Genomic DNA, 9,317 nt, shown 5'->3' on the forward strand with positions numbered 1-9,317 from the left:
GGTCAAGTTGGTTCACCATGGTTAGCAAATCAGTACACGCCCGCCTTGGGTACTCTTCCGGTCGTGTTTGTAGAACCTCGTACCGTGCCCTAGCATCCAGTTCATTTGCGCTAAACCTTGTGAATTTCGACATCTGAAAAGAATACATAAAAAGTTAGTACGAAACAAGGAAAATCAGAGTGAAACTGCAAACAGTGGGCTGGACACGGCCCCGTGTTCAGCGGACACGGCCCCGTGTCCAGGCGTCTGTAACCCAAAAATTCCATTTTTCGTCCTGGTTTCGAAAACCTGGAAATTTTTAGCCTAATAGTAGCGGTTTCCCCCGAAAATGAAACCCTAAGTGTCATTTTTCCCAAAACAAACCGTTTACCCTTTCAATTTCGTGTTTTTCGGTTCAAGAACAAGGGTTTGAGGTTTTATTTGGAAATCGGACAAATCTATCAACAATACTTGCCTAGTTACTTTCTACTACACTAATCTAAACTACTACTAACAAATTTCATCAAAAATTTTGAGTTCGATCCGGATGAACATGAAGAACCCTAGATTTTTCCCAATTTTTGATGTTTTAACTACATGCAAGTGACTAATCTAACTACTAATGAAGATAGAATCATACCTTGACGTTGTTAGATTCGGTGGCGACGTAGAAAAACTGCAGAAAATCGCCTCGAACCAGAGAGTTTCCGGCTAAACGGGGCGTGTGGAATGGTGTAACTGATAGGAAAAGAGGGTTTTATCCCGACAGTCGCCTCGACACGGCCCCGTGTCCAGCGGACACGGCCCCGTGCCGGGAAAAGTTTTTGAATTTTTTTTTTATGTGCTCGTGTGCATGCCCCTTATTTCCGAAAAATGGTTAGAAGATTTACCGGTTTTTAAACGTACACTTACCTGTAACATGTCGGGTATGAGTTTATTCGTTAACCGTTTGAAGTGAGATCTCCTCTTCCTCATCCTCAATGGATCCTCTGTAGAGTTTCAGCCGTTGGCCATTGACTTTAAATGGTGTCCCATTTCGAGTTTTAATTTCTACTGCACCGTGTGGAAAAACATGGGTGACGGAAAAAGGTCCTGACCACCTAGATTTTAACTTACCAGGAAATAATCGAAGTCGTGAATTAAACAATAGAACTTGGTCTCCAACCCGAAATTCATTAGATTTAATATATTTATCATGCAAATTTTTCATTCTTTCCTTATAAATTTCGGAGTTAGAATATGCATAATTCCTAAGCTCGTCTAATTCGTTTATTTGACAAAATCGATTTTTACCGGCATTTTCCAAATCTAAGTTTACGTTTTTTATTGCCCAGTAGGCTTTGTGAGCTATTTCTACTGGCAAGTGACAGCTTTTTCCATAGACGAGTTTATATGGGGTTGTGCCTATAGTGGTTTTATAAGCAGTTCAAAAAGCCCATAAAGCGTCGTCTAATTTATCGGCCCATTCTTTTTTATTTATTCCTACGGTTTTTTCAAGTATTCGTTTTAAACCTCGATTAGTCACTTCGGCTTGCCCATTTGTTTGAGGATGATATGCTGTTGAGACCCGGTGATAGACCCCATACCTTGTTAATATTTTTTCGAGTTGATGATTGCAAAAATGGGTACCTCTATCACTTATCAAAGCCTTTGGTGTCCCGAAACGAGAGAACAGCTTTTTCAGAAATTTTACCACCACTCTTCCATCATTTGTTGGAAGAGCCTCGGCCTCTGCCCATTTAGACAAGTAATCGACTGCCACAAGTATATATTTGTTTCCCTTTGAAGGTGGGAAAGGTCCCATGAAATCGAGTCCCCACACATCAAAGATTTCACAGACGAGAATGCCATTTTGAGGCATTTCGTTTTTGGAAGAAATATTACCTGATCTTTGGCATGCATCACATGTCTTTACAAGGTTTTGTGCATCCTTGTAAATGGTCGGCCAGTAAAATCCTGAATCAAATACCTTTCGTGCGGTACTTGCAGCACCATGATGTCCTCCGTATGGACCTTCATGACAATGATGGAGAATTCTTCGTGCTTCATTACCATAGACACACCTTCGGATGAGCTGGTCACACATTTTGAAAAGATAGGGGTCTTCCCAAAAGTAATGCTTTACATCAGCAAAGAATTTTTTTCTTTGATGATGTGGCCATCCCTTGGTGACTACACCGCTAGCTAAGAAATTAGCGTAGTCGGCATACCATGGTTCTTGTCTACTTTCCATCATTTCCAAGGATTCCGTGGGAAATTTCTCGTTGATTTGCTCGTCTCTGGTTGTCTCCAAAGCTGGGTCTTCTAAGCGTGAGAGATGATCTGCAGCAGTGTTTTCTGCTCCTCTTTTGTCCTTGATTTCAATGTCGAATTCTTGGAGGAGTAGAATCCATCTTATCAAACGGGGTTTTGCGTCTTGCTTCTTGAAGAGGTACCTGATGGCTGCATGGTTTGTATAGACTATTGTTTTAGAAAGAACAAGATAAGAACGAAATTTATCAAAAGCAAATACCACCGCTAGTAATTCTTTTTCTGTAGTTGTATAATTTTCTTGTGGATCATTAAGAGTTTTACTAGCATAATAAATTGGGTGGAAATGTTTTTCTTTTCTTTGTCCCAAGACTGCTCCAACAGCGAAGTCACTTGCATCGCACATGATTTCGAAAGGAAATTTCCAATCTGGCGCTATCATGATAGGTGCATTGACTAGCATTTCCTTGAGGGTTAGAAATGCTTGATTGCATTCCTTGTCAAAGATGAAGGGTACATCTTTTTCAAGTAATTTTGTTAGAGGCCTTGAAATTTTTGAAAAGTCTTTGATAAACCTTCTATAAAATCCGGCATGTCCTAGGAAACTTCTGATTGCTCGCACGGAGGATGGAGGAGGTAATCGAGAAATAGTCTCTATTTTTGCTCGATCAACTTCCATTCCTTCGCTTGAGATTTTGTGACCGAGTACTATTCCCTCTGTTACCATGAAATAGCATTTTTCCCAATTAAGGGCGAGGTTAGTTTCCTCACATCGGGATAGCATTCGTTCAAGATTATCGAGGCATTGGTCATATGAGTCTCCAAAGATGGAAAAGTCATCCATGAAGACTTCCATTGTCTTTTCGATCATATCATGGAAAATGGCGACCATACAACGTTGGAATGTTGCAGGCGCATTACATAGACCGAATGGCATGCGTCGATATGCAAAAGTTCCGTAGGGACATGTGAAAGTTGTTTTCTCTTGGTCTTCTGGTGCTATCGGTATTTGAAAGTAACCTGAAAAACCATCTAAGAAACAATAAAATTTATGTCCGGATAATCTTTCTAACATTTGATCAATGAAGGGTAAAGGAAAGTGGTCTTTCCTAGTCGCTTCATTTAATCGCCTATAATCTATACAGACTCTCCATCCTGTGACGGTTCTCGTTGGTATTAATTCATTTTTCTCGTTAGTTATTACCGTCATACCTCCTTTCTTTGGGACTACTTGAACGGGACTTACCCACGGGCTATCGGAGATAGGGTAGATTAGTCCGACGTCGAGTAGTTTGATGACTTCATTCTTAACCACTTCTTGAACATTGGGGTTCACTCTTCGTTGTGGTTGAATTACCGTCTTGTAGTCATCATTCATTAAAATTTTGTGCGTGCACATGGAAGGGCTTATTCCTTTAATATCTACAAGCTTCCAAGCGATCGCGTTTTTGTGTTTTTTAAGTAAGTTAACTAATTTCTCTTTTTCTATATTACTTAATTTAGATGAAATAATTACGGGTAAACTACCTTCTTTGTCTAGGAAAGCATATTCCAAACCTTTAGGAAGTTCTTTGAGCTCAATGGGTGGGTCTTTAGAAGACACCTTATTTTGTGGCTCGTCTAGATCAAGAACCTTAAAAGTTTGTTCTATGGCTATCTCTTCCTCGACAAAGTGGTCCTCTTCGTTGGTTGTATCGGGTGGTTCAGCTTCATCTTCAATTAGGGGGTCATTGTTGCCAAAAGGATATTTCATTGAGCGCTCAAGATCTATGCTCCTTTTGAATGCCCCTAATTGAAGAGGTAGATTGTTGAATTTCCGGTTTTTCAAAGCTTTATGAGTTTGTACAAAAGGTTTTCCCAAGACTAAGGGGGCGTCATCTAGGATGACGAAGTCGGTTGGGATTACCATTTGAATTGTTTGAACCAAAACATCTTCAACTACACCGATTGATTTCATTACTTTCCGATTGGATAGAAAAATGGGTATTTGAAGTGGAGAAAAATCACTAACACTTAATTTTTCAAAAATGTAGTTAGGCATTATGTTAACACAAAGATCTTTATCGATGGTGATATTGCTAATAAATGAATTTTGAAAGAAACATGGAACCGGTGTAATGTTAATTTCAAAAGGATCTTCTTTTATTAGCGAGGTTTGATCATTAGTTAACTTAACACTTACTAAGTCTTTGATTTTAGCACTAGTGTTTAACTCTTTTAAAAACTTAGCATGAGGGGTTATTAAACAATGATTTTCGAAAGTAGGTGACAAGAGGTTAATTTCTTCAAAATTAGACTCTTCTTGAATTTTATCGTTATCGGACTCACCATTTTCGTTGTTTAACTCATGTGTCGGTTTTTCACTTTCTTGTTCTTCCATTTTTACATTTTCAACTATCTCTACGTTATTATCATTTTTTAGCTCTTCTCTTGCGCGGGATTCCTCTTCCCTTGCGCGAGATTCTTTTATGCAACGTTCGATAGTTTTAATGTGTTCTAATATCCTATTGGTCACTTCGGTGAGATTGAAAGAATTTGGATCCTCAAAGCTTGAATCCGGTTGTTCGATCCTTGGTTCCTCATAGTACTCATATGAAGTAGATGGTTCACACCATTGTTCTTCATTGTAAGTATATGATGGATAAGGGTCAAAACTTTGTTCTTCATAGTACTCATATGAGGTGGGTTGTTCACGCCATGGTTCCTCATAATAAGAGTATGAAGGTGGTGGCTCATATGTTGAATCTTCAAAGTATGAGTATGAAGGCTCATACCTTGGTTCATCAAAATATGAGTATGAGGGAGGAGGTTCATACCTTTGGTCTTCATAGGATGTGTATGAAGTTGATGGCTCGTACCTGGGCTCCTCATAATGGTTGTATGAATTGGATGGTTGATATGAGTTATTATATTGAACCGAGCGTGCGTTACGACAACTAGTACAATAATTACCCCTATAATCATCCTCATCATAGGTGTGGTTGTAACCTCTTGAGTATTGATCCATAAGAATCACTCAACAGATCACAACTGAGTCTCGGGACCAGAAAACAAAAATAAGACGGAAACAGAAGCTGGACACGGCCCCGTGTTGAGTGGACACGGCCCCGTGTTTAGGGTCTGTATCTGGGCGTTTTAATTAATTTTACTGGTCACGTTGAGCACGGGGGCGTGTTCAGTGAGCACGGCCCCGTGTTCAGACTCTGTATCTAGGTATCTAACTAAAAATATGTAGCACGGGGGCGTGTTCAGCGGACACGACCCCGTGTTCAGGCTACTGTAAATGCAAAACTAAACTAAAATGCAGAAAAATGCGCGCGTTTTAAAAAGGTTTTGAAAAACTGATTAGGCCGTCGATTTTAAGCTTTCTTAAAATCCTTGTGTCCCCGGCAACGGCGCCAAAAACTTGATGTGCGTGAAGTGTGTTATATTTTTAGATGTATATTTAAGCCCCTTTTTACACTTTTAGCCAAGTTTTAAATTTATAAAACACGATATTTACTAACACTAAACACACATATGGGCAAGTGCACCCATCGTGGACGTAGTATAGTGTTGGTAAGATACCGAGGTCGTCCAAGGACACAAGAGCTTTTAATACCGGTTTATCCTCAACGTCTAATCAAATCAAAAAGTGAGAAAAATGTTTTAAACTAAGAAAAATAAAAACTAACTAAATGCTGAAAATAAAAATAAAAATAAAAACAGATAGACAAGATGAATCACTTGGATCCGACACGTGTATTAGTATAACCTTTGATTATTTTCGCACTTTTGCACTTGTTTAAGAGATTATCTTAGTTATTGTAGTAGGCCCCTCTTTTGAAGGCGACGTTACCCTCAACCCAGTAGTTTGAGTCAGCAAGGATACAATCCTAAAGGGTCGGATTATTGAAAGATAATGAATTAAGTTATTAATGCAAATTATGGTAGGCCCCGCTTTTGGCGGTGACGTTACCCTTGGCTAAGTAGTCTGAGTCAGCAGGGATACAGTCCTAAATAGCCGGGTTATAGTATTAATAGTAGTTAACTTATGAGGGGGTCAAAGAGTTTGGATCCCCGCCATCCAATACCTATGGGCATTGAAGGAGATCCTACTAAATTTGACCCAGGTCCCAAGCAGGACCTCTAAACGCTGAACAAGGGCAAGACCCTTACCAAACCGTTCCCTTAACCCCCGACCAGGTAGCCAACATACCTCCATATAGACCGTGGAGATATGAATGGTGAAAATCTTTTATTTTATATAGACAGTAAAATAATGCCAAGACACCACGGACAAACGATAAGGAAAGATCACCTTCAACATAAGTAACTAGTTATTAAAGTCATTAATACAAAACCAAATAAAAAGTGCAAAAGAATAAAAATAAAAAGTATTATACTAAACACTTGTCTTCACCAAGTGATGTAAGAGACTTAGGCAAACATGGCCTTGATTGTCAATAACTCTTACGATCAATCTTGGATCCCGAGACGACTCACACACTCTACGATGGACAATGGATGATGGTGGTGGATGATGGTGTTATGGTGGTGGTGGGTGGTGGATGAGGTGTGAGAGAGGTGGTGTGCCAAGGGATGAGAGAGAATGAAGCCAAGCTCCTCTATTTATAGGCTGAACAGAAGGCTGGACACGGCCCCGTGCCCGCCTGACACTCTCTCTCCTCATTAATTGTAATTGCGAATTACAATTAATGCGCCTGCTGTACTTTCACCACGCCCCCGTGCCCGCTGGACACGGCCCCGTGGTGGGCAATGGAAGCTTCTACTGGTTTGTCTTTTCTGCTGCTTCCTGGGCACGCCCCCGTGTTCGCTGGACACGGGGCGTGTTCAGACTCTGTTTCTTCTCTTTTGCCTTGGGAGATGCCGTTGAGGGTCCGGGCAGTCCACTTTTGTTCCTTTTCTTGTATTTTATGGTAGAATTAGCTGTCTTTTTGCTTCTTTTGTGATTTTGAGCTCATTTCATCCTGAAAATACAAAAGGAAGACAAAAACACTCTTTTTCCAACATTAGTACTTAAAAAGGGTTAGTTTTATGCCTTAATTGATGTGATTTATATGTTGCATTTTACACACATCATTGTTCGAGCAAGCCAGAGAGACGTTGATGTTTAGCTTTAACCTTGGAACAAGTGTGAGACTTCGAAACAAAGGTGTCGATATCTTTCTTCATTCCAGGCCACCAATAAGACGTACGCATACCGTGATACATCTTATCAGCACCAGGGTGAATAGAATACTTTGATTTGTGTGCCCCGCGAGCCCCTTAGCTAGGGCATAGCTGGCATGATTCATCGAGTAGACCGCACACGTGGACGAACCGTGTCTGACACGTGTCTCTGCAATTTATGAGGGTCTCGCGACCCGCGAGATTTTTGTGTATTGCTGTCTTGGCCCGCGACAATCTATATAATCTTTTATTTTTCATTTTTCAAGCAGAATCTCATCGTACGTTTTTGGGGTTTCGCTTATGGATTGTTGTGGACCTATTTGAGGGTTGTTACATCCTCCCCACCTTGTTTTAAATCTCGTCCTAGAGATTTGCTGGAACAAGTAAGGATATTTTCGTTTCATTTCTGACTCTAGCTCCCATGGATACATTGGTCCTCTTTTCGAATCCCACTTTACTTTGACTAGAACTAACCTTTTGTGTTTGAGATTATTAATCTTTCTATCTTCAATTTGTATAGGTTTCTCCACAAACTTCAGTTTCTCATTTACCTTTATGTCTTGAAGAGGTATTATCAATGATTCGTCAGCTAAACATTTCTTTAGATAACATACATGAAATACATCATGTATACCTGCCATTTCTCATGGTAGTTGTAGTTGATAAGCGACTGGTCATATTCGCTGGATGACTTTAAATGATCTGACATACCTCGGGCTTAACTTTCCTTTCTTACCGAATCGGACTACTCCTTTCCAAGGAGAAACTTTCAGTAGCACTTTATCTCTAACTTGGAATTCTAGTGGTTTGCGTCTATTATCCGCATAACTCTTATGACGATCTCGTGTTGTTTTCAATCTTTCCTTGATTTGAATTATCTTATCAGTTGTTTCATGTACAATCTCGGGACCTGATAATTGCTTTTCTTCTATTTCTGTGCGACATACTGGAGTTCGGCACTTTCGTCCATAGAGTGCTTCAAATGGGTCAACATTAATGCTTGTATGATAACTATTGTTATAGGAGAATTCTATTAATGGTAAGTGATCATCCCAACTTCCTCCAAAATCTATTACACATGTCCTCTAGTAGTTGGATCGTGCTTTCACTTTGTCCGTTGGTTTGAGGGTGATAAGTCATACTTAAATTTAATCGTGTTCCCATAGCTTTTTGGAAACTTTTCCAAAAGTGAGAAGGGAAACGACTATCCCTATCAGACATAGTGGATAATCAAATTCCATGTAATGAAACTATCTCATCTACATATAGCTTAACTAATCTCTCCATACTAAAGGTTTCCTTCATGGGTAGAAAATGAGCTGACTTGGTTAGTCGATCCACAATCACCCTAATCGTGTCGTTACCTTTCCTTGTTTTGGGTATTTGGTAACAGAACCATTGTTATCTATTCCAATTTCCATACTGGCATTTCTAATTGTTGAAATAAACCTGAAGGTTTCTGATGTTCAGCTTTAACTTGTGAACAAGTTAGACACTTAGAAACATAACTAGCTATATCCTTTTTCATTACTATCCACCAAAAATTATTCCTCAAATCTTGATACATCTTGTTACGACTAGGATGCATCGTATATCTAGACTTATGAGCTTCTTCTAAAATTCTTTCTCGTAGATTTCCTTGGATAGGTACCCAAATTCTTTTCTTATGGATTCTCCAAACTCCATCAGTTCCTTTTTTCTAATTCCTTCCTCCTTCCATTTAGTCCTTCGGCATCTTCCTTGATTGTTGTTTCCTGGGGTACTCTTCAATTGTTCCATTAAATCTGTCTGCAAATTTAATCTGAGAGCACGTACTCGTTTTGGCTTCTCATGATACTTACGACTTAAAGCATCAACTACTACATTAGCTTTACCTTCGTGATTTTGGATATCACAGTCGCAGTCACTTAAAATCT

Source organism: Helianthus annuus, chromosome 10 (genome assembly GCF_002127325.2).
Source record: "Helianthus annuus cultivar XRQ/B chromosome 10, HanXRQr2.0-SUNRISE, whole genome shotgun sequence".
In the NCBI taxonomy this organism is placed as follows: Eukaryota; Viridiplantae; Streptophyta; class Magnoliopsida; order Asterales; family Asteraceae; genus Helianthus; species Helianthus annuus.